The sequence below is a fragment of the Lathamus discolor genome, chromosome 8 (genome assembly GCF_037157495.1).
Source record: "Lathamus discolor isolate bLatDis1 chromosome 8, bLatDis1.hap1, whole genome shotgun sequence".
In the NCBI taxonomy this organism is placed as follows: Eukaryota; Metazoa; Chordata; class Aves; order Psittaciformes; family Psittacidae; genus Lathamus; species Lathamus discolor.
The window spans coordinates 21,953,385-21,978,680 of NC_088891.1; the positions used below are offsets into that span (position 1 = coordinate 21,953,385).

Consider the following 25,296-nt stretch of genomic DNA (forward strand, 5'->3'; position numbering starts at 1 on the left):
CGGCCGTGTGTCCGTCTGAGCAGCGCTTGGCTCTGGGGCTGCGCAGCCAGCTCTGCATGCAGCCACTGGAGCAGAGTGAGCTTGTTTCTCAGTGAGGTGGTTGCTGTGGGCAGATGGGGGAACACGTTGAGTGCTTGGAGTTCTTCATGCTCGGAGCAGAAGCTCCCCGCACCAGCTGCATTTGTGGTGTTGCTGGTCTGTGCCTGTGAAGCCACTCGTTTGCTGTGCGTGGGGTGTGCGTTTGGGATGGCTGAGCCCTGGTGCTGCCAGAACGTGCTGGGGTGTGGGGAGGGTGGCTGGGGGGTGGCAGGGGTGCGGGTTTGCTGTGTCTGTTAGCTGGGGGCTCCCTGGGAGAGGTTCTGCTTTGGCGTGGGGCTCCCAGTGCTGCGCACCAGGAAGGGTCGCGTGGGGAGTGCTCAGTGGGATTGGGAGAGTTGCTGAGCCTATTTTTAACATCCACAGAAAGAGCATACATGGAGAAAAGGCTGGTGGGGATGGTCAGCCATGGGAGAAGAGCTGCTAAGTAGGTCAGTGCTTCCTCTGCTTGAGGGGAAGGCTCCTGGAGCAGGTGACTGAAGCCTGTAAGATTAAGGAGTGGTGTGAAGGTGACGTGTTGTAGCCTTGTCCTTTCTGGCAGTGGAACCGGAGTGAATGAAACCAAGAAGAGGAGCAGGTGCTCTTTTGCATGGTGGGCTTGAATGCTGCTGCAGAAACTGGATGCTGGAAGTTCACCAGTGCTCTGGGGCAACTGGGTGGATTTGTGGAGGACGAACCCATGGTCGGGTGTACAGGAAAAATGTCTTGTGGAAAAATCCCTAGGAGGGCTGGAGCTTGGGAAGTGGTTTGGGAAATATCTCAACATGTTTGGCTGTTACGTTCCTTCATGGCCATCTGCTGCTGGCCACTGTGAAAACTGTGGGAGCTAGCTGGACCTCTTCTTGTGCCCTGCATGGCTTTGCTTGTGCTTTTAGTGTTAAAGATTTATTTCTTTCACTGATGCAGCTGCAGAAACCCTTTGCTGGTAGAATTGCCAAAGTGAAGTGGGGATTATGAAGAGAGGGCCCAAACATCACAGACCTTGGCAGGCTGGAGGAGTGGGCCCATGTGAACCTCATGAAGTTCAATAGAGCCAAGTGCAAGGTCCCACACCTGGGTTGGGACAATCCCCACTGTTGGTGCAGAGTTGAGGGTGAATGAATTAAGAGCAGCCCTGTGGAGAAAGACCGTGGGGTACTGGTGGGTGATAAACTGGACATGAGCTGTTGCTGCGCCCTTGCAGCCCAGAAAGCTGGTTGTATCCTGGGCTGCGTGACCAGCAGGTCGGAGCTCTTCCCTGTGAGGGTGCTGAGGCGCTGGCCCAGGGTGCCCAGAGAAGCTGTGGCTGCCCCATCCCTGGCAGTGCTCAAGGCCAGGTTGGACACAGGGGCTTGGAGCAAGCTGCTCCAGTGGAAGGGGTCCCTGCCCGGGGCAGGGGTTGGAGCTGGAGGAGCTTTAAGGTCCCTTCAACCCATGCTGTTCTGTCATCTTTGTGCAGATACCCTGTAAGGATGGTTCTGCCGTTTCACTTGTCCAGGTTCTGGTACAACCACATGGATACATACACAGCCGTGTTTTGAGAAGTGATTTAAGGTCTGGATTTTCAGGAAATGGTGTTACATTTGCACTCAGGAGGAGCCATCAGCTCTCTTGTCAGCTAGATGGATTCCTTCAGTTCGGGAAAGCTGAGGGTGAGGAGAAGAAAGGTGTCTGCATGGTGAGAGGTGGGAAAGCAGTTTCATATCTTGAGGAAGAGCCTGAGGATGGGTTAATGGCTGATGAGGTGGAGGTGAGCTGTGGTGTTGGGCTCTTCCTGTTTCCTGGAAGCTGCAGAGATGCCCAGTGTGGAGTCTGAAGGACAAGTGAAGAGCACAGGTACGTGCTGGTGGTGGGAGGGCAGAAGCAGCAGAGGGGGACGAAGGCGGCTGGTTCCTTCAGGCCTGGGGACAAGCCCTGCCTGAGAAGAGAGAAACTTGCTCAGACCGAAACAGGAACAGCCGCATTGTGACTCAGCCCAACCTTTGGTCTCCAGCAGCTTGTCCTCTGCTTAACCCTGTGCTGCTCCCACTTCCGTTTCAGGCAGGGAGGCTGGTCTCCATCTGGGGATGGAGAAAGAGAGAACGTCTCTTTCTTCACCGGCTTCAGCCCGGGGTAGATGACCTCCCCATACCTACGTGCATGCTGAGCAGACAGCCTCCAGCCAGGAGGTTTTGTTGGATCTCCTTGGCTGGATTAAAGAGCACTTTAGCTGAGACTATTTTTCCTTGAGGATTAAAGAGCACTTTAGCAGCGAGTATTTTTCCTTGGAACAAGGTGCCTCGGTGCCACAGTCAGCTCGCTCTTTGCCCCTCCTTCTGCTTTTGTGCTCTTTAAATATCTCACTGTAAGATTTTGCAGCTCTCAGTCCTTCTGGTGTAGGAAACGTCTTTGCTTTGGGATTTTTGGCCACCCTTTCATGTCAGCAGCTGCTTGAGATGGTGTGGTGTCTGTGGGCGAGATCACCTTTGCTCCTTGTGTCTGACACAGGACAAGGTGACACGTGTCTGACATCGTGACAGTGATAGAGCCTGTGGGGACAGCCCAAGGGCTCGACAGGGTATGTTTTGCCAGTGTGACCTCACGGCTCCTCTGGTTGCTGCTTCCTGGTATGAAGCCTTGGGAGTTGAGTATCCCAAACACCCCTTTTCTAGGTGCTTATCTGGCCGTATCCAGCCTCCTGTTGCGGCTTGCCCTGGCTTGTTACGTACCCTCCTCGAGCCTGATGCTATCTCTGTGTTGGGACACAAGCATTAACTTTGCCAGGGATGAGGCCTGTCCTGATGAAGCCTGTTGGCAGTAACCCTGTTGAGACCTTCCAGGCTCTCTAGGGTGCGCTGAGCGCCTAGCGCAGATTTGCCTTAGGATGCTCTTTGGTACCTGGGCAGCTCCTTGCATCAGCCAAGGCTGCTGGAGCCCCAGAAGACATTTAGGGCAGGAGTGGGAGCTTAGCACTTTTTGCAGCAGGGAGGGAAACGAGCCTGTGCTAATGCAGCATGTCTGGAGTGTGTGGACCAGCAACTGGGTCTGTCCCTGCTGTGTCGAGCAGCAGGCCGTGGGGCTGTGGGCACCCTGGAGCTGAGGTTTGGTTCACAGGGAACGCCTGCTCTGGGTGAGCCGCTGTGCTCAGCAAAATGGCCGTGTATGGGGGAGCGGTGCCGGCCGGGCTGGGGAGCCCCTGTCCCCCCCTGCCCCACAGCTGCTCCCGTGGGGCTGAGCCAGCCCTGGCCCCTCTCGGCCTGTGCTTGGCCCCCTGCCCTGCGCCCGCGGTGCGGCACCGGCCTGCCCAGGGCACGGTGAGCATTAGACAAAAGAGGCTCCCGGCTCTTGGCTGCCGCTCCGGCTTTGTTGTGATGGAGAGGTTGTTCCGCTGGAGGAGGCGGGTTTTTTCTCCTCTTTTTTTCCCTCTCTCCTCTTGCGACGAGCGCCCAGATGCGACACTGCTGCGAACAAGGGAAGGGCAAACAGAGCCCGCTGGGGCTCGGCTCTCCCGAAATCCTCCCTGCGTCACGTGCGCTGCGGCTTTGGGCAGCAAGGAGGCTGGGTTCAGTCCTGGCCCTCTGCGGGAGAGGGGGCAAAAGCCACCGGTGCATTTTGTGCCCTGAATTTTACCCTTGACCACAGTGTGGATATGCCCTGCACGTGCTCTGAGCAGAGGTGCCTGCTCTGGGTGGCCCGACGGGAAGGGGACATTATAAGGTGGGGAACACTGCAGTGGATGGGCCCCAGAGCTGGTGTGAAAGTACACTGCTGGTGCTGTGGGAGGACGGCATGGTGCTGGAGATGGTGCTGGTAGCAGCTGCTAAGAAAGAAATAGTCCTCCAAAATATATCCTTGGACTCTTCCTGCTGCTGCTGTCTTGTCCAGTGGTTTGCAGCGTGGCTGTGGTGTTACCTGTGCTGACGTTCTTCTCATAAACCCGTAGAGGCAAACTTGCATGGTGTCCGTGCTGTTCCTGTAGCTGTGACCGTGCCAGCCTGACCAGGACATGGGATTACCCCCGAGTTCTGGGTGTCTCCCACACGTTCATTCTTTACCTAGAATCAAAGCACATCTGCTTCTTCTTTTTCAGTAATTTCTGGTGGAAGGGATGAGGCTTGGTGGTGGATGGAGCAGTGAGGGTTCAGGTTAAGAGGTGCTTGGATGACTCTGGCTTGAAGAGGTGAGATCTCCCTAGAAGGCAGTAGCTCTCTTAGGTGCAAGCCCAGCAGGAGATGGCTGTAGACTCTCTTGGAGACATTTCTGTATGCTGGATATTGTATTTGCTTCCAGCTCTTCACCTTGGACAGAGTGATGCTCTGCTGTGCAGAGCCTGGAGACCACCAGTCTCCAACCTTGGGCTTGGCTCCAGCTTGAACATGGAGGTAGCTCATGGAATGTGGCTGTGGAGATGTGGCTGCTCATCCTGTGCTGCTGCTTTACGTCACCCTGCTAGTGTGTGTAAAGGGCTCCAGCTCTGCTCTAGCATCTTCTATCACAGTATCTTGGCCGTCACCAGCTTCTTGCTGTCCTTTAGTGCTTGTCTTCTCCTTCACTAGCTGATGGTCACACCAGTACAAGCTGCTTCACATTGCCCAGAGCTGTCCATGCATCCTTTCAGGACTTGATCTCACCCTCTACCAGCAGCTCTTGGTGTCTTGCTCAGTACAAACTGGTTCAACTGTGGTTTGACCTCCGAGCTCCCTGAGGAATGGTGTGGGAGCAGGGAGCTGCTACGCTGGGGCCTCAAGCCCTCTGTATGCTGGGCACCTTCTGTGCTTGCAGAAAAACCCTGCACAGCAGAACAGCTTTTCCTGCTCCACATGTCAAGACATTTGATGCAAGGCTTTGACAAAACCCAGGCTGCTCTGAGCATAGATGCCCAGTGAGGTGAGGATGAAGAGGGCTCCTCTGTATTCAGGGTGGTGGTTTGGTAAGTGGAGTTGTTTGATGTCTTCCAATACGTAAAGGGGGCTGAAAAGAAAGCTGGAGAGGGACCTTTCATAACAGCCTGTAAGGACAGGCCAAGGGGAATGGCTTTAACCTGCCAGAGGGGAGACTGAGATGAGCTCTCAGGCAGAAGCTCTTCCCTGTGAGGGTGCTGAGGCGCTGGCCCAGGGTGCCCAGAGAAGCTGTGGCTGCCCTATCCCTGGCAGTGCTCAAGGCCAGGTTGGACACAGGGGCTTGGAGCAAGCTGCTCCAGTGGAAGGGGTCCCTGCCTGTGGCAGGGGTTGGAGCTGGGTGAGCTTTAAGGTCCCTTCCAACACAAACCGTTCTGTGACTCTGATGTGGGGCAAAGCTGTGATGGGGTGTCGTGGGCTGGTCCCAGCCTCGTGCTTCAAAGACGTGCTTGTGCCTTTGACCCAGATGTGAGGGGCAGCGCCTGGTGGGTTTCCTTGGCTTGGGGTCAGAGCTTGGGCAGAGAAACTCCCAGTGGAGGCATTTTGGTGAAAATGATTTTTGCTTTGCAGCCACCCCAAAGCTCGCTCTGCATCCTTCAGAGCTCTGCTGTTTTCTGCAGGGATTTTTAAGGCACGTGGGAAGCCCAGTGCTTTGGGTAGGGACCTGCTCGTACTGACAGCCCTGGGCAGAAGCCAGTTTCTTGACATCTCAGTGCAGTTTCCCACCCCTCGCTCCACGGGGCTCGGCTCTTTCCGAAGAATGGCAGCCCGAGCAGCATTGGCAGCCCAGGGAAGTGGCCGGGGGTGCAGGCAGCTGCCGGCTCCTGCCTGCTCCTCTTGTTGTGGGTTCTTCTCTGCAGCCATGCTGGAATCAGCCGCCTCCAGAGCTGCTGACAGGGCTGTGTGGGAAGGCCTTGGGAATTACACCACTCGTTTCCTTATCGTCCCTGGTCCCGCCGCCTGGAGCCTTCTGCTCTAGGAACAAGGCAAGAAGGGGGCACGCAGCCAACATGTGTCAAGAGCTACAAAGGAGGAAATTGGCCTCGTTCACTTAAAACCATGGGGTTAGTCTTTGAGTTTTGGCTCCTGCTGAGAGGTTATTTATATGTGGGCTTTTTCTTTTTTTTATAACCACTAGATGTAGCAGGCCGAGAGCTTAAGCTGATCCCACCTCGGAAGCTTTTATACAGGAAAAATTGCCTCTCTCGCTGTTTGCTCTCCCGGCTGGCGGTGCTGGGGAGGATTAGTTAAGGAGTGAGTTAGTTTTGATGCCCATCGGTGTTGCTGTATCCTGCTTAATAGATCATTGTGCTGAAACACAGCCTGGTCTCTGCTGGAGCGGGAAGCAGGACCTGCACCAAGGACAGAGTGATAGGAAGTGGAGAAAACATCTCCCATTCCTGAAGATGGAAGCAGAATGACAGCGCTAGCGAGAAGGCTGGCAGAGGGGGGATGGCTTCTTCTTGCACCAGTTCCTTGGTGCAGTCGACTGCCGATCCAACCCAGTGCTATGGTTAGAGACTTCGATGGGAAGGCTGGGGGTGATTGGTGCTGCTGACTCACGGACCTGGTTTCTCCTCCCATGGAGATGGTAACTGCTTGAGATGGGTCAGATTTTGAGGCTAACTGGCTCGGGTAGACTCCCGTGTTTGTTACTTTGCTCCCAGGCTGGCGCTGGCTGCTTATTAGCCTAATGACCCCTGTTACCCAGCGCCGTTTATCTGCACAGTGAGATTTCTTTAAAGGAAGATAGATCCATGCGTCTGGAGCGCTGTGTGACCCTGGAGGCTTCAAAACTTGGCGCCTGCTCCCGCGGCCCTGCCGGGAGCTGATGCAGGGGGAGTTTGCCAGGAATAACCCGCTAATGAGCAAAGCTGCTCCTGCACCAGCAGTGGGGAGGCCTCGGGAAGGGCTGCGAAGCAAAGCGTTGCCTGCTTTGCCCTTCCTCTGCTTTTGAATTCTGGCTTGTAGGGTATTCACTGCCTTCTCCTTGTTTTCTCCAGGTCTGGCAGCTTCTGTGCCACTGCTTTCCTGATGTTTGCCATGCAAGCACAGAGCTGCGTTGCTCTGCCACTGCTTTTGAGGGTGCTTTGGGCTGGAGCTGTGAAGTCCTTCCTCCTTGTGTGTCCTTGTGTGCAGGCAACCTCAGAGATGTGTTGAGTGAAAAGGCACCTGAATATTCTGAGCTGATAGCAGGCGGCACCCTTGTGCAGGATAAAAGGCAGCTGGTCACTGCCATGGACTTTTTGGGGTGACTTTTTGTGATGTTCCTGCCCGTGGTGGTCAGTGCCTGGAGCTTGAGGCAGGACTCATCGGGAGTCATCCCAGGTTCGTGGATGTTGGAGCCAGCAGCTGGAGTCAGAGAGCTGGGGAGGGCAGCCCAGGGTTGGCAAGGAATCACCGGGCTCTGAAATGATTTAAAGGCAGCAGCAGCCCGATGCTATGTTGTATTTGGTGACAACATCTGCTGGAGATATTCCTGTCCCTGTTACTCATTCCTGCCCACGGACTAGATCAGAGATGGAGCTGGTGTAAATAAACGTGGCCGGGGTTTTCTGGGGTGAGCTCAGGTCAGAGCTGGCACAGGGACAGGGCCGGGATCACGGCAGTGCCGGTGCTGCCAGGGCCGCACACGGGGGTTTTGCCGGGACCTTGCTGTGGTGTGAGGGGCCAGGAGCTCTGCCTGGCCTCTCGCAGGACCTGCGGTGACCTTGGCCAGCACCACTCAGCCCAGGAGGGCGCGTGGTGCCTCTGCCATCCCTCTCTCCTCGTCCCATGCTCCCAGCCTTGCCCCTGGCTAGCTGAGCGGTGCCAGCTCCATCCCCGCCCGCTGCAGACAGGATAGATCCCTTTGCAGGAAGACGTTGACCACAGAGCTTTTATATGGTGTGGTAATGTCACATGCTCATATCTGCTGATGTTTCCCCTGTGCTTGACACTGAAATTGGTTTAAACCTCGGTGAGTTGTCTGGATTTATTTTAAGATGCTGTCTGGCCCATGCTCTCGTGGGGTCTCTTGGAGCGTGCTGCAGTGAGTGATGTGGAGAGCTCACCTGCTTTGCAGGCTGAACTCCAGTTCTGGTTGCGACATGGAGGTCACCACATTGTAAGTCTCATCAAGGGGATGGGACACCGTGTGATTCAGAAGCACTTTCATCTGGTGCTGAGGGAGCAAGAGGACCTGTTGGGACTCTTGGCTATGGCTGCCCTTCCTGGATGTGAATGCAAGAGCCTCTGTGCTTCATTTTCCCCCCTGGATAAGGGGAAACCAGTCCCTGCACAGATGGGATGCTCCCCTGTTAGGCATGAGCGTGGGCTTTGTCAGGGGGAGCACCCGAGATGCTCTGGGTGGAGAAGGCACCATTACAGCTACAGGTCCTATGGCTGTGGTGGTGTGTTTGTTTTCCCAAGCCAGAAAGCAGCTCCGTTCCAGGAACTCGCACCCCTGTGAGAGATGCCGGTGCAATGTGGTGATCTTCCTTCCCCAGGTGCTGCGCAACGGAACGCCCTGTCCCTCCCCGTGCTGGCTGGGATGCAGGCAACGCTGCCTCCTGCGCTGGGAACGGCCCCGCGCGCCTGGTTCGCGGGCGGCCGTGGCTGTTGGGGAGTGAGCCACGTGCCAGGTGGCTGCCGACGAGGACCCCAGGGCTGGGGCTCACTGCTGGGGTCAAGCCTGTCGCTGCCGGGCTGGGGAAGGCAAAGCAGCACCCACCCGGCGGTTCCCCAGTGGAGGCATGGGACGTGTCGTCCAAAAGGGGCTTGTGCCCTGGGAAGGGTGTCCCAGAAATAATGGGTGCTGCTAGAGCTGGTGTTGGTGCCTGGGTGCCGCATCACCAGCCGGTGCAGCACCAGGGCTGTGTTGTCCTCATGGTTCCACGCCGAGCATGGTGCATGCCGAGAGCCGTGGTTAATGTGACTGTGCCAGCTCCAAGCGAGTATTTCCAGCTGGTGCTGCTCTGCCATCTTGGGATCCCAACCCACCCTCCCCGGCAGGACACACAGCCCCAGGTCCCTGCTCCGTGTCCTCTCGAGCCACCATGGTGGAGGCAAGCAAGGCCTGTTGCAAGGAGGAGGGAGCAAAGTCATGGGAGAAAAGGGACGACAAGTGCTGGAGCTGAGCCCCAGCAACCGAGTGTGGAAGGGAGGCTTGGAAGCGCAGGGTTGATCCAGGGCCAGGCCGTGGGTGCTCTGGGGCCAGGAGAGATCACTTTGGGAGGCTGGAAAGGATCCTGTAAGGGGAGGATGGCTGGGCGCCAGTCAGCCCTTTGAGGTGGTAACTAAGTCATCGGGCCGAGCTGGCGTGTGCTGGCGAGGCCTCTCCCGCCCGGGGAACCGGGAGACCAGCGCGTCTGTAGGATGCCTTGTGAGTAGAGCAGCGTTTCAGGGTTTTGGAAGCTGTTTGCTGTTCTGTGGTTGAAGGGGAGGAAGGCAACCATGTATGTTCATCACAGAGCTGAGCAGTTTGCTAACAGGAAGGTTTCTTTTTTTTTTTGCTTTGCATTAACATTTCAAGGTACAGGAACTCTTTAGTATTTTATGGTCTTTCACACTGGCTATTAATAATCTGCTTTGTGTACAGGGGAAAGGGAGCTGGTGCGGCTGAGCTTTGAATGTCCCTTTGAAGGAAACCAGCCTTTTGGTAGGAACCCTACAGCCACAAGCAGGGCGTTTCTTAGCTGCCCTGACCTGGGGAAGAGTTAAACCCCCTTGGTAGCAGGGGGAACGGGTGGTTCAGCTCTCAGGCTGTGCTCTGCAGGGGCTGGATCTTGCATCAGAAAAGCAGAGGCTGCACATGAAACCACCCCCCAGCATAAAGGTGATTGAACATGCCATGGCTTTGCTGGATTGCTGCCTGGGTTGGTTGTGGAGGAGCCACATCCAAGGAACAGGGCCTGTTTTTGAGGGGCTCACAGCCTGTGCTCCTGTCTTTCCATCCTACACATCACAACAGCAGGGGCTGTTGGTGTTCCCTGCAATAGGTAACTCAATAGTAGCTAATGGTAGCTTGGACGGGTTTGTGTCCTGCCCACATGGCCTTTAAGTAGGTTCAGTGTTAACCCATTCCCCCAAGGGCATGAGGAGGTGCATGGCATTAAAAAGTGGAAATGTTGGGATTTCCAGGCTGTGTGCTCCCTGGCTCCTGGCAGGAGCTCCTCCCTCTGTGGGCCCTTCAAAGGCAGAAGACACACTGGAGAGGGCAGCGGGAGATCCGGTTCTGGTTTTTCTTGTGTGAACAGCAAGAGGCTCTTTTGGGGATTCCATTGTGCCACCTCCGTACCCAGCGCTCCCAGTGTGCTCGAGCCCTGGGGTCAAACGCATCCACTTTCCCACAGGGAAGGAGCTCTCCTCAGCTGCCCTTGGCTAGGAGGACTGGTAAGATGCACCACATCTTCATGGTGTCCCCATGGTCTCCAGCCCTTGTCCGCCGGAGTAAGAGCCACCAGACTGGCAGGTGACTGTTGTTTCTGGGTAAGAAACCAGCAGCTTCATCCTCCAGACCACTGAAGCAGCCAGATTTTCTGGGCAAGCGGAGGATCCAATTTGGTGCAGATCCCAAGCTGGTAGCACAAGGAGCCCATGATGAGAGGTTGTCTCCTTGTTTGAAGCCACTATCATGAAGCAAAGCACATTAAGTTGGGGCAGGGGACCACTGTTTTGGGAGATGGGACCGTGGTTTCTGGGCATGGAGACCTGTGTTACAGTGCTGTGCTTTGCTTCTTACCCACTGCTCCATTATTGTGCATTACCCAAAAGCTTTTGGGAACCATCCTCCCTGGTCATCCTGCTTCAAACATGGCACTAAAGCAATGCCTGGTGAGAGGTGCCTCAGCAGCACATGCTGACTGAGTGATTCCAGCCTCCTACTAGTGAGCAAGGCCATTAAAACCCAGTCTCTTCTGGGAGCTGATGGTCTGATAGGGGAAGAGAATCGCTTTCAATTTCCCATTGATCCTAATGAACCAGTGTGGGAGTCAATGGTGTGGCTGTCGGTGGCTATCAGCTCTGGCACTCAGTGCCACTCTCGGGTTCAGTTTACTCCTCAGTTCTAGGAAATCAAATAAAGAGAAAAGTACTTAGGAAGATTTTAATCAGAACTTGGCAGAAGAACTGAAGGAAACCCAAGAAATCTTCTGACAAGCATGCTTCACGCTGAGATCGGCAGTGAATGGAAAGGGCAGAGACGGGGCCGTGGCTCGGGAGGGTTGGGTTTCTGCTTGCCACTTTAATGGTATCATATTAGCGTTCCTGCCTGCCGCAGGCTGGCTGGGAGGAGGGAGAAGATAAGCTGCCTTCAGCGTGCTGAAGACTTGCTGTCAGCTGGAGGTGAGGCCCAGCAGTTGATGAAAGTTGTCCCGGACCTGCTGGCCATGGCCAGCGTGGCTGAGGAGAAGGTTGCTGAAGTTGTAGTAGTGGTGGCCTTGCACACTGGGGCAGTGGTGTGAATTGGGCGGTTGTGTTCAAGAAGTTGACTTGACAGGCTGGAGGAGTGGGCTCATGTGAACCTTGTGAAGATCAACAGAGCCAAGTGTAAGGTCCTGCCTCTGGGTCGGCATAGTCCCCGCTGTTGGTGCAGACTGAGGGGGTGAATGTGTTGAGAGCAGCCCTGTGGAGAAGCCATGTGCTTTCTCACACAGTTTTGTGGGTACTGGTGGGTGATTGAATAGGACATTAGCAGGCACTGCTCCCATCACCCCAGGCAGGAGCCAGTGGCTCCTGGCCAGCCCGGGCTGCATCAAAAGAACCGTGGCTGGTGGGTCAAGGGAGGGGATGCTCCTTCTTTGCTCTGCAGTCCTGCGTGCAGCTCTGGGGTCCCCAGCACAGCAGGGATGTGGAGCTTTTGGAGCAGGTCTGGTGGAGAGCTGTGAAAATGGTCTTGGGGCTGGAGCAGCTCTGCTCTGGAGACAGGCTGAGAGAGCTGGGCGGCTTCAGCCTGGAGAAGAGGAGGCTCTGGGAATCCACAGACTGCATCCTTGCAATGTATGAAGGGTGCTCATAAGGCAGATGGAGGGAGACCTTTTACTGGAGGCTGCAGTGACAGAACAAGGGGCAACAGTTTTAGACTGAAAAAGGGGAGATTTAGATTGGCCATAAGGGAGAAATGTTTTCATGTTGATGGTGATGACACTGGAAGAGGTTTCCTAGAGAAGTTGTGGATGCCCCATGACAAGAAGTGTTCAAGACTGGGTTGGATGGGGCTCGGAGCAATGTGGTCTAGTGAAAGACATCTCTGCCCATGGCAGGGGGTTGGACTAGAGTCTTAGAAGGTCCCATCCAACCCAAACTGTTCTGTGGTGCTAAGCTGCTGATGGTAAATGCTGTTGTGAGTGAGAAATGCTGCTGTGAGGTTCAAAGCCCTCGTGGGTGACGTCTGGGTTCAAACTGAGGCATATGTGAGGGGTGTCCCCTTGCTTGGACAGACCTGTTGCTGTGATGGGAGATTAATCTGAGCTCTCGAGACCCTCACTTAGAGCTGATGGTGAGTTTCCCGTAACAGCTTCTCAGCTCAAGTTTCTCCTTTTGGGGTTTGGCTCAGCTGTAACTCCTTCTGTAAATGGTTATTTTGGAAAATGTGATTAAAACCCCATGGAGTGGTACGAGTAGCTTGACCATTTAGGGGAAGGAGAGCTGCAGGAGTGTTTTTTTCTGTGCTTGTCCTGCAGATGCATAACCCAAACCAGCTTTTATTGCCTGAGTCCTGGCGAGGTGAACGTGGAGTTTTGGTTTCTGAGCGCGGGCCTGGCGCTGCTGGGCAGAACCCCCAAAGCTGTGTTTATTTGTGGAGGGCTCCTCATGACTGTGTTGTACCAGTGCTTTTTGGTTTATTGATACTCCAACATCTGGCCTGTTTTCCTAAAGGTGCTTTCATTCAAGAAGAGGCTAAGGGAGTGAGAACTGTTCGGATAAAGCTGCCAAAATAATCTTTGCTTGAGACCGTGTACCACTCTGGGGGCTTTCTCTTGTACAGCAGTTTGTGGCATGCTCCAGTTGGTTGCTCCTGCCGGGGGTTAGAGGACTGTGAAGTGTTTGTCATGTGCTGTGTGAGGTGATCTGGTGGTGGTCGGGGAAGTTATAGGGAGTTTTGGTCAAGGTGACCGAATCCGCGAGAGGAAGGATCTGTGTGCACGTGGTTGGATTGATGGGAACAGTCTGAAACCTGCTGCATACACCCTCACCCCCTGCAGTGGGTTGCTTTTGCTCCTTTAGCATCCGATCCTGTGACAAGCTGACTTAACAAGCCTGATAGCTGGCACAGCTTTAGGTGTTGAGGATGCAGTGGTGACAACATGATAGGGATGGTCTTTAATGTATTATATGAAGAGCCATCTGCAAAGTAGGGTGGTGCAGCACTGGAGCGTTTGGTTCTCAGCACCTGGGAAGTGCAGAGCTGAGTGCTGCAGTTTAACTCTGCCCCCTCGTCATGCTCCTTCTGGCAGTGTTTTTGCTGAAATCCCATGTCCGTATGCTGTGACTTTGTTTGACAACTTGTGCAGTGAGAGGGAGCTACGCCTCTTCCTTGATGAGATGTGTAGGTACATGCAGCATGTGTTCTCCAAAGTTGTGTGGCCCTAAAACAAAATAATGCTTTGGATGCCATCTGCTTTGGAGGGGGCAGAGTTAGATCTGCTGCAGGAAGCTTAACATGCTTGCCTGGCTTGCAGGGCATCCAGTTCTGGCTCCGTGCTGTACCGTGCCTCTCCCAAAGGACTTGGGTTGGTTTTATGGGGTCAATTCACGATTAACTGAATGCTGACAACTCTTAAGGTGCTATTAAGAAAAGTGTGCTTGTATGAGGACTTTCTTCTGAACCTCTTGGCTGGTGGCTTTCATATCCTGTCAATATGGATAGTACCTATCCATAAGCGCATGCCTTAGGGTTCATGTTTTGTAGGTGAGATGTTCCTGGTGAGAACATCAGTGGCTGTCATGTCCTGTTGAGTAATACGCAAAGCCGGGCCTTGAGCATGCCTGTGCTTGAGCTCAGTTCAAACAATGAGCAGCTTTGGAGGGAGCAGGAGTGGGAGGTGGTTGCAAACAGAGCGTGGCACCACCAACGGTGGGCAGAGGATTAAAGTCATGGCTGATAGCCTTGACTCCATAAACAGTTTTGATGCTAACTTGGAGAAGATCGTGTTGGTGGGATTCATGTTCCTTGTCAGGGGCTTTGCTCCAGAAACAAGAAGTCTGGAAGCAGCATCAGGCTTGGCGGCTCTGCCCACAGAGCTCCTCAAAGGCACCCGTGCTGGGCAGGAGCCACGCTGCCTGGGGTGATGGAGCAGGATGGGCAGCCTGGCTTGCGTCGTAACCCAGCGGGGCTGAAAGCAGCCTCTTCCATCTGAGCCAGAAATCTGCAGGGGCTTCATGGGCCCGTCCTGGTGCTGGGCTGTGACACTGCTCCCATGTCACGGTGATTGCTGTTGGCAGGCGGGTGCCCCAGCACCAGGGGCAGCTCCTGCAGCTCATGTGATCCAGGGACAAATGCTGCTGGCTTTTACTGGGCTGAGATGGACACCTCAGCACAGGGCTACTCGTTAGGCTTGGAAAGATATTTGAGTGTCCAACACTTCATCTGGGTGGTGAGGCCCTGGCAGAGGCTGCCTAAAGAAGTGGTAAATGCTCCCTCCCTGGCAGTGTTGAAGGCCAGGCTGGAGACAGCCTTGGGCAACAAGGTCTAGTGTGTGGTGTCCCTGCCCGTGGCAGGGGATTGGAACTGGATGATCTTAAGGTCCTTTCCAACCCAAACTATTCCATGATTCTGGATCTTGTTTCTTATGGAGAAGTGTGTATTTTTGACTGATACGTGGTGTTTGGTGAAGGCTTTGGTCCTCTCTCAGCAGACCCTGTCTGTGTGGGGAGGAGTCTCTTACTTATGTATGTTTTTCATGAGCAGAATGTGGCTGGGGCCGTTTGCAGCCTGGTGGCATTTTGGTGGGCAGAAGCTGGCTGTTGGAGCAGAGCTGCTTGGGCTTCACTTTGCAGAAGAGCTGCTTTTCGTGGGAGGCAGGAGGACTGCCTTGGGCTTGCAGCTCTATCTCAAGGGTCATCCTTGAATCACAAAGAATGTGGGATGCTGGCACGTGGATGTGAGGGCTGACTGCTTCAGTGCTGCTGCCATTCTCTCCCGTTGTCCTTGTGGGGGAAGCAAGGGAACTGGAGGAGCTGGGTTTGGTTTATCTTCAGTCTCAGCAGTATCTGACTTCCAAAGCCCTTTGGATGGGTGGTGGTTTGAGAGCCTCCCATGCCTGAGACGATGCTTAGCATGCAGATTTAGTGTGGAGGTGTTGGACTGGGAGTCGCTGGTGATGGAGGCAGGCCAGGTATGTAAAGCACTCCCTGGAGCAGGACAGCCTGAGCAGGGGGTTGGACCAGATGACCTCAGAGGTCCCTGCCAACCTCAGCCGTTGTGTGACTCTTTCACATGCCCCTGTGGTTGTGTATTGGCAGGATCTCCACCAAAGCCAACTCGCACGTGAAAGCGGCAATGTTGGGATGTGGGCACATGCTGAAGCCTGTCTGCATCTCAGGATGTTGCTCTCTCCTAAGCCAGGCATGAAGAATCGCGACCAGTGCTCTGGGCAAGCAAAGCTTCATCTGATGGTATTTGGTGAACCGGGGCTGTGCTGGCCCTAGCTAAACTGACCCAGAAGGAGAGCCTGTATTTTCTTGCGCCTTTGTCCTTCTAGAGTCGGGTTATCCTGGATTGTCTGGCTGAGATGTGAGGTTCTGCTGCAGTCCCTGCTGCCCAGGGGCAGAGCACAGCCACGCTCTTCCTACTCGATGGCTCCTACCGGGAGGGAGCAGGATACCTGGGGATGGGGGCAGTGCGGCGGTATTGTTCTGCTTTTGGATCTCCAGTGTTGCCTGTTGTCCTGAACCACTTTCAGCCCAGCCAGGTTTCGGGAGACAGCTCTCTGGATACCACAGATATGATCTCTTGGAAGATGGGAGGCCTCATAGGAGAGCTTCCCCACAAAAAGTCTGTGTTCAGTGTATGCTTGGGCATGGGAACCTTCCTGCCTATTTATGTGGTCACCAGAGTTTCCCTGTACACCGGAGGTGTCCTGCCTTCTCCTGGCCACCTCTTCCCACACTGATGCCAGAGGGGTTTTTACAACCATGTGGGGAACTGGGTCAGGGAAATGATCCTATTAAAAGCTGTGCCGAGCAACATCAAAAGCAGGTTTTAACCAGGCGGTTTCCCAGTGCTGTGCAAATGCTGTGTTTGTAGAAGACTGCTTTGGGCCAGGGTAGGAAGGGGCAGCCTTGGATGGAGTGTGATGGGATCGTTTCTTCTGGTGATGGTGCTGGTCCTTAAAGACTTGTGGAATATGGCCTTTTTTGGTAGGCAGCCGCAGGGACAAACCTGTCTCCTGCTGGGATTCTGGCAGGTGGGGCTTCGTTCTCCTCCTGGAGAGCCCAGTCTGGCTCCCTTGCGGATGGGTTGACGTTCCAAGGCTCATGGCACCTCCTCGCCATGCTTTTGGGAGGCTCCTCTCCCAGTGCAAAGGGCTGTGGGTGCAAAGGGAATGCCGGAGCTGCACCTCACCCATGCCCATCCTCACCGCCTGCAGCGAGGGGGGGCCTGCAGTAATCCTGACTAATCCTTTAATCTGTATCAACACTGATAGGTATTAAAGCAGCAGATAAGGTTCAGAGCATGGCTTGGAGCTCAGCGATATCCCAACCCTCTTCCAGCTAAAGCTGGGCTGATTGCGCTTTCTCTTAAGGGGACCGTGCCTGTTTGCTGAGCAGCTGGAGTGGGTTGAGAGGGTGGTTTAGCTGCTCCCAGCAGGAGCATGCCCTTGTCGCTGGCCCCAGCTTGCCAGACAAGTCCATCGATCTGTCTAAGTATGTTCCCTGTGCTTGCTGGAGCGACCCCCTCCACTTGTGTGTTCCTCTGCTGATCTGGAGCAGATCTGCTTCCTGCTTTTATCTGTTATGTCCACCTGAATATAAGCCTGATTTGGCTGTAAACACTTCATGGAGTATTTAGGCAACAAACCCTGGATCGGCTGGTGCAGCCCATGTGTGGTTCCTTGCTGCCTGCTGCTCTGTAGCAGGATTTCCCTCCTTCTGGCCAGGACTCCCACCACCGTGTCCTTCTCCAGGCCTTCCACGCTCTGTTGTGCACCTTTACTTATGACTGAGGCCTGGGATGTTCTCACTTGTTACTTCGGCTCCCCGAATGATCCATGTTGTGGAGGTAGCACTCCAGAGCTGGCTGTCCTGGATTTGGTGGGCAGCAAACCAAGGTTGTTAATACTGGGAAGAGCAGCGCCGGTTGAATTCGCTGCACAAGGCAAACTGTCCCTGTTGTTTTTGCCATCACAGACTCATCCGCCCCCTTTCCCTGTCCTCTTCCATCTTCTCCCCATGCTCCTGGGATTGCTCAGAGTTTGCCACCCATTCCCTCATCAGCAAAGCCCGTGGTTAATCCTTCCCTTAAATCCTTTAAGCTGTCAGCAAACAACCCCCCTCGTAAACTTCTAGCACGCAAGCTTGGCTGGGATGGAGCCTGGCTCGCAAGCCCAAGGATTTATTTGTGTTCCCAGGTCATCAGTTCCTGGTCCTGTCTTTGGCCAGCGCTGGAGGCTCCCCTACCACTGCTGTGGAGCAGTGGGTGGCTTGCTCATGCGTGGCCTGCAGTGATGTATCCTAGGTGTAAAAATGTTCAGGTTTGTAATTACCCAGTGACAGGTTCCCTTGTAGCATGGTGTTGGAAGTAGCAGGTGAGGATTTGTTGCTCAAATTCAATGTGGCTGAAGTCTTGCCTCTCTGAATCACAGAATCAAGCAGGTTGGAAAAGCCCTTTCAGCTCATCCAGTCCAACCATTCCCAGCACTGCCCAGGCCACCGCTGCCCCATGGCACTGAGGCCTCGTCTCCACGGGGGGTGAACACTTGCAGGGCCGGTGCCTGCAGCCCTGCCCTGGGCAGCCTGTTCCAATGCCTGAGCACCCTCTCACCTGAGCACCAGCTCCGTTGCCTCTCTCTGGACATGCTCCAGCACCTGAGAAGCCTCCTGTCCCATGGGGCAGCATGTGTTGGCCTCTTTTCTGGTCTTTTTGGGCTGGACATGCAGCTGGTGCAACCAAAATGGCCTAAAAAGACTAGAATAAAGCTTTTCCTAGAGGTGTGCTCACTTCTCTGCACCCAGGCTCTCAAATCTTTGTGTTACCCTTGGTGATGATGATGGTGCCTTGGCAGTTTGGCTCTTCCAGGTTTGTTCATTCCTTCAAAACACAGGGTTGTGTCATTTGGGATGTATTTTCATCAGTGATTAGCTTGGATGCTTCAGCTGTTGCATGTCTTCTTTTGAAGGACCTTTGTACATCTTCTCCTTGGAAAATTGGTGTCCTCAGGCATCTACCACAGCCAAAGGGAGCAACACAATTGGTGAGCGCAGGTGTCTCAACCTGCATGTCTTGAGTCTCCCTGTAATTTGGTTTCTCTCTGGATGAAATATGCTTCGGAAATGATGGGATTTCCATTCCACCTTCTCTCCAGGGATGTCAAACAAGCATTGCAAACCTTTTCCCACTCGTGATCCCAGGAGAAAGAAAGGCTCCGGGACTCCATGAGGAATATCAAATGGCATCTTGCTGCAGAGTGGCTGCATCTGGGGATTACTTGGTAAAACAGAAGGAAGGAAAAAAGGTTAATACGGTCTTGGCAGCCGACAGCTCAGGAGCTTGTGTCCTTCAAGCTGCCGTGGTTCAGCCTGGCTGCTCTTGCCTGACTCGGGTGCAGGTGGTTCTCAGCTTATCCCTCCGGTCTGCAGAGGAAATGGGATTTGGAGGAAATACCTTATTAAATTCAAATTTATGAGACATTAATTTCTTCAAATTAATTTTAAACCCCCAAACAGCCAACATGACAGTGTGGTCGTTAGCACGGGCTGATTGCAGAAGCCACGTGGCTTGTGAGAGCGGACCTGGGAGCACCCTCTCCTTGCACAGGCTGTTCTGCTGCTTGCTGGTTACCTGCAGAAGGGAATGCTTAGCTCTCTGTGGGATTCACGGAGCAGCCAGCTCTGCCTCCAAAGGCTGTAACGCCACAAAAGCCCTGGGGCTGAATTTGGGATGTGTGGAGGTGGGAGAACACCCACAGCAGGCGTCGGGCAGCGGCAGAGCTGCTCCCATGAGCGATGCTCCTGCCTGCCTGTTGCCGTCCCTCTTTCCAGGAGCTCCTGGGAGGAGCAGCCTCCAGGCATTACATGCTTTCACGCATCTGATGTGCTGGCTCACCTTCCACCAGCAAGCAGGGGCTTGAACAAGAGCCGATTGCCTGCATCTGCGTGGCTTTACTTATTTATTTGACAAACAAGCTGGGTGATCCGGGCCTGGCTGCTGGCACCATGGCTTGCAGCATATGACAGCTAATGGGCCTGGCTCCCTGCCTGCTGAGGAGGTGCAGCTCCTATCCATGTGTGACCTGGAAAAGCACGTCGGCTTTATAAATCACTGCCTGCCGATGCCGGTGCCTTGTGCCTCCCTCCTGCTTCTTGGCAACTTCAGTATCTACCATGAAGCTACTGCTTGCTCCCCACGCTGGGCGAGCGTGCTGCTTGTGATCACTGTGATGGGGTGGCAGAGCAGGTAGGGCTTCCCCTCCAGGCCCCTCTCCTGTTTTAACATGGTTTCTCAAGGGATGAGCACAGAAAGTGACTGGAATAAACTGGAGGCACAGGCTGGGCTGCACCCACAGCGTGCGAGCAGCAGGTTGAGGGAGGGGATTCTTCACCTCTGCTGCTCTTTGGAGAGACCAGACCTCTCTGGGAAGACCTTAGAGCAGCTTCCAGTGCCTAAAGGCACTCTTCATAAGGACCTGTAGGGACAGGCCAAGGGGAATGGCTTGAACCTGCCTGAGGGGAGACTGAGATGAGCTCTTAGGCAGAAGCTCTTCCCTGTGAGGGTGCTGAGGCGCTGGCCCAGGGTGCCCAGAGAAGCTGTGGCTGCCCCATCCCTGGCAGTGCTCAAGGCCAGGTTGGACACAGGGGCTTGGAGCAAGCTGCTCCAGTGGAAGGGGTCCCTGCGTGTGGCAGGGGTTGGAGCTGGGTGAGCTTTAAGGTCCCTTCCAACCCGAACCACTCTGTGGTTCTGTGATTCTTCTTATGGACACCAGGACTGCTTCCCAACCCCAACCAACAGCCTAAATCTTTAAAGGCCAAGGATCAGTGAGTGAAGGATGGTTTTACTGTAGCAAAGCTTGGGTTTTGAGTAGTTGCTTGGTGCTCAGCATTGGGGTGCATCAGGTTTCGAGCTTGTGGGGATGAACTGCACCCGGTCTTCATTCATCTGCTGTGATTGGTCGCAAACTGTCCCAGGAGCAGCTGCATCCTGCAGATGGGGTCTGTGTCTCATCCTTTTTCTAGAAGCAGTGAAATCAATGCAGTAGAATGCAGTGGTGTCTCCTTTGGGGATGCCATGTTCCCATGGGTGTCCTTGAAGAGAAGCCTCTGCTGCCATCTGATCCTTTCCTACCGCCTCCCCACCCGGGCTGGCAGCTTTCTGACATGGAAGGACTTGTGTGTCTCCTCCAAGCGTAATGGAATTCAGAGCCCGGTTCATTGGATGGGTTTGGAGCCATCAGCAGATTTGCAAACAAGCAGGAGGAGGGATCGGGTCTGGCCAAGCGTTTTGCTTGGCTTGGTGCGTTACCAGTGCTGAGTTGTGGGGTGTCTCAGGCTGCCCTGTAAAGTGTAAGGAGCAGGAGTGGAGCGAGTCCACAGCTCTGCACTGGCTTGTTAATGGGCCAAACCCCATTTTCTGTCACGGACGTGCAGCAGGACCTGCCCAGTGGGGCCTGGCCAGGCGCTGAGCTGTGTGAGTCCTGGCAGTCCCCACGCTCACTGCACAGAGCAGAAACTTCCCGGAGCGCCGTATTCCTGCGGCAGGAGCTCTGCCCGTGCCATCCGGGAGCAGCAGTGCCACGGCCCGGCTGCCAGGCCTGATGAAGAGGGTTAGTGAGGTGAGAAGGCTGCAAACTGGTTGGTGGACAATTCCCATGGATGCTTCCCTCATTTGTCTGCCTTCCTTTCATGGAATTCCACCTGGGAATCAAACCAGCAGCTCCTGCTTGGTTTCTCCTTCTTTGAAGAGTTTTGTTCCAGCTGCCGGTGCTGCTGCATTCAGGCTTCTCCTTAAGCATTTGATTCTGATGGCTCGGGACGCACTGAAGCTGGTCATGGATCCTGGCACTTGTTTTGCTGCTTTCCTGGCATCCCAGCATGTCTGCTTTCCAGGCTGTGTGTGGGGAGCTGCAATTTCTGGGATGGAGCCACAGAGGCACTGAAGGACAATGTCTGCTGGGGATGAGCCTTGCTCTCCTGCTGGCTGTGGTTGGTGGCGCTGGGCTGTGCTTGGTTGGGAGCTGTGGTGCATTTGCAGACCAGAGCCCCAGCACAGTGGTGGGAGGCTCCATCGCGTCCCTACCTGCCCTTAGTGGTGTTTGCCTGACCTGGGTTTTTGCGATGGCTCATGGCTCTTGGGAAGCCTATGGGAGGCTTTGTGCATGAGGAAGGCTCAGAGACCTCCATTTGGAGCTAAGAGATGACTTCAGGAAAAGGACTTTGGGCTTTTCCCAGAGCACAAAGGAATCCACGTTAGTGGTGTGGATATAGTGCAAGAGATGCTCCAAAAGTAGGATGCAGCAGGTGAGGTGACTGCAGCTGTGGATGTAAATAGTGCCCCTCTCCTTAGAGAAAAGAGTAAATTGCTTCCCTTTGCTTGCTGCATCCCTTTCTCCCAGTGCCCTGTTCTCCCTCCTCTCCTCTGCTGTGAACTGCTTAGTGGTTGCTGACGCAATTAGACCAAGATGTGTCTGCAGCCACTGTGCTCGCTCTCTCCTGGGCCTGTGTGCGGGGAGGGGAGAGCTGCTGGCTTGAGGAGGCAGCTCGGGGCTGGGTTCCCCGTGGGAGGGGAAGTGGCTGGGGCAGGGCTGGGCAGGGTTGTCTCTGCTGGCCGGTGAAGGTGCTGTTTGGCTCTCACTGCTCCTGAGGATGTGAACAGAGCAGAACCTGGATGGATTCTTGCTGCTGATGTCTAAGGGCCGGAGCTGCCAGGCTGAGGTGGTGAAGAGTGATGCGTAGCACATCTTGCCGGGCTGGGGAACGTTTGTGCAGCAGCTACAACTGAATGACTGATGGGTAACAGTCCCTTGGCTTTCGAGGGAAGAAGAGTGGCAGCCATGGACCATGGGAGATGCTCAGCCAAAGGAACAGGGCCTGGGCTCAGTAATCTCAGGGGCCAGCAGCTGCAGGGGCTGCTGGCATAGGGGCAAGAGAGGCCACAGAGACATTTGCTCTTCTGTGGGTGGGAAGGGACGAGCTGATATAATGGAGAAAGGCTTTTCTCTGCTACGAGTCTGCATCCCACATCTCTCCCCACTTAAATAGCTCTGCCCAAGGCATGACTCCAGCTGGTGCCCGCCTCTCTGGCTCTTAAGCCTTGTATGTCTTCTGGTCTCTTCACTTGCTCCTTCTGGAAGTTGGCTCTGCTCCTCTACCGCTGCCCTTTGGTGTGTTGCTTTGGCTTTTTATATCTTGTTTGTGTCTCTTGTTCTTCAGATCCCCTTCTCCATCGTGTCTGTGTGGTGTTTCCCTCATGTGAAGGGAGTAATTTCTTGGCTTTCTACCAAGTTTTATGTCTTTAATCCTGTTGAATCCCTCCTAGCCCCATGTCCTTTCCTAGTCCCCATGCAGCTTTGCTAAGGCTTTCATCCCTGCAGCCATCAACTCTGAGGCAGTGCCCTTCAAATGTCAGCATTTTGTCTTTATTCTTCATGGCCAAGCAGCATCTCTGGGGTTTGACATACCCGCTCTGTCCTTCTCCTCTCCTGGCAGCCTCTGCTGCTGGGCACGTTTGATCCCTCGAGCAGGGGCCCTGTCCTGGGTTCAGCAGTAGCAGTTGTTTTTCTCTTTCCTAGTAGCTGGTGCAGCGCTGTGTTTTGGCTTTCGGCCTGGGAGCAGAGCTGATAACAGAAATGTTTTAGTCTGCCCAAGGACTTTCTGAGCCTCATGCTCTGCCAGGGAGGAAGGGAAGCCGGGAGGAAGCAGAGACAGGACAGCTGACCCAAACTAGCCAAAGAGGTATTCCATACCACAGCACGTCATGCCTAGGATGTAACTGGGAGTTACCTGGAAGGGCTAGAGCACTGCAGGATTAGACAAGGCATCGGTGCTCGGTCGGGTGGGGTTGGGCGAGTTTTAGGTCGGCTGGTGGTGAGGTGTTGTATTCTGTTCCCTTGTTATTGGCCTTATCATTATTATTATTGGTGGTAGCAGCAGTGATTTGTGTGATACCTTAGTTACTGAACTGTTCTTATCTCAACCCATGGGAGTTGCATTCTTTTTGATTCTCCTCTCCGTCCCTCCGGGAGCAGGAGGAGGGCAAGAAGGGGGGGAGTGAGTGGATGGGCTGTGTGGCTGGGTTTAAACCACGACAGGCCCTCACAAAATCAGCTCTGGGGCTGCATGGCTTCTCCACACTGCTGTGCTTTGCTTCCTGACTCTTTTTTTGCCCTGTGCCTCTGCTTTCTTGGTGGGAGTGGGCTGGTTGCCCAGGGACAATGTCCTTGGGTTGTGCTACTGGGCTGTGTTGTGTTGGAGCTCATGAGGTATGTGATGATGTTCAGGGGACATGTCTTCTATGGAGAGGAGCTTGGTGATGTTTGAAGGGTGCCAGGCACTTTCTGCCTCCACCTGATGAAAGCCACCATCAGGTGCAGATGTTGACCCAAAGTGATGGGTAGTGGGGGTAGGAAGGGCTTTTGCTGCCTGCAGTGCTCTGAGCACAGAGGTTGCCACAAGCAGCCATTCATCCCTCTATCCATCTGCCTTCTGCCTTTGTGTTCACCTTCCTGCCTGCTCCCTGGGTATCCTATGGATGTGCACAGCCCTGTTGCTCCCTGGCCAGTGTACCAGCCTGGGGCAGCCCAGCTGGCAGCACACAAGCAGCCCATCAGCAGGCCCTGGCAGCCTGGGGCTGCTACTTGGCACATTTGGGACCTTCTCCCTCAGTCCAAATAATGCCTCATGTGAGTATTGTTAATAAAAAGCTGTCATTCCTTTCCAGTAGGTACAAGGTAAGAGTAGATGAGTGCGTACAGACACACCACTCCCATGATTTCAAGAGGGTGATTAGTGTGATTAAAGGTCAGATGGGTTTATTACAGTCAGAAGTGCATTTCTGCTGCCTCAGGCTGAGGTAGAGGTATCTAAAGCTCTTGGCCAACCATTGCAGTAGTCTTGTAGCTTCCAGTGTAGGCTCTGGAAGGCCATGCCATTGGTAATGGGGAATCCTCTCTCAGCGGGTGCTGTTGGGTCATGACACTGGTCCAGGACAGACATGTGAGAGGGACGTTCCTGGCAGGGCTCTGGTATTTTGTCTTGTCCCACGTGCCTTGATTTTGTATTTTGGGTTTTTTTTAACTCCCTTAGAACCTGGACTTGGAAAAAGACAGAAAATTCCAGTTAGGGATCCAAGGCCAGAAGCACTGTGGGACCGGCCTCCCGCGGAGCCTGGAAGCGTGGGGTGCCTGCATAAGGACACCCTTTTTATGGAGCAACCAGAAGGATGACTTGAACAGCATGTGATGCCCACCCCTGGCCTCCAGGCCAGCTCTGAGCCCTTGGTGGAGTCCACCTGTGAACCTTCAGCATCTCTTGGGCAAGATGACTTTTTAATTGTCCCTCCAAGCCAGCCGGTGGCTGTGGAAAGCCCAGGGGAGCAGCTGAGGAGCTCCCTGATCCCTTCCCAGCTCTCACCAAGGCAGGAGGGGAGGATGGAGGAGGTGGAAACACACAGCCACAGGCGATTAACCCCAGTGCTTGCTCCCTCTTGACTTCTTTTGCCGTGGAATTGCTGTGTGCAGCTGTGGGAGCCTCTGTGCAGGCACTGGGGTGCTTGGCAGCCGCAGTGGGCTTCCCTTGCTGAGCCCGTGGCTGCTTTCCCAGGCCAGCCGGGGTGCTCAGGGTGCAGCATCAGCGCGTCGTGTTCCTGCCAACGGCTCCTCTATGCCCCTCTTGATGGGCATAAAGCCCCTTCAGGCTCCGGATTACAACTCCATTGTGTCTTGCCAGGCAGGACTCACGTTCTCCTCCGCAGGCTGCCTTTGTTGGATGAGAACACTATGACCCCTTTCAGTCCAGGACAACGGCTGATTTTTAATGATGGGTGTCCAAGCCCAGGGCCGCAGTGGCCAGCAAGGCCTGATACATGGCAAGGTGCCCTGAGCATGGTGTCCTAGGGGCTAAAATACCCTTATTTGTTGTTATTCTACTCTTTCTCATGACATAGGATCACTCTGCTTTAGCTGGCTGTCAGCGTGAAGAGTCGATGACATTT

General features: G+C 54.4%; 1 protein-coding gene across 3 annotated transcripts in view; it reads left to right on the plus strand.

Moving 5' to 3' along the window:
• ZNF609 (zinc finger protein 609) overlaps positions 1–25,296 on the plus strand; it is a 69,110-nt gene that overhangs the window by 16,112 nt on the left and 27,702 nt on the right. The window lies entirely within an intron of this gene.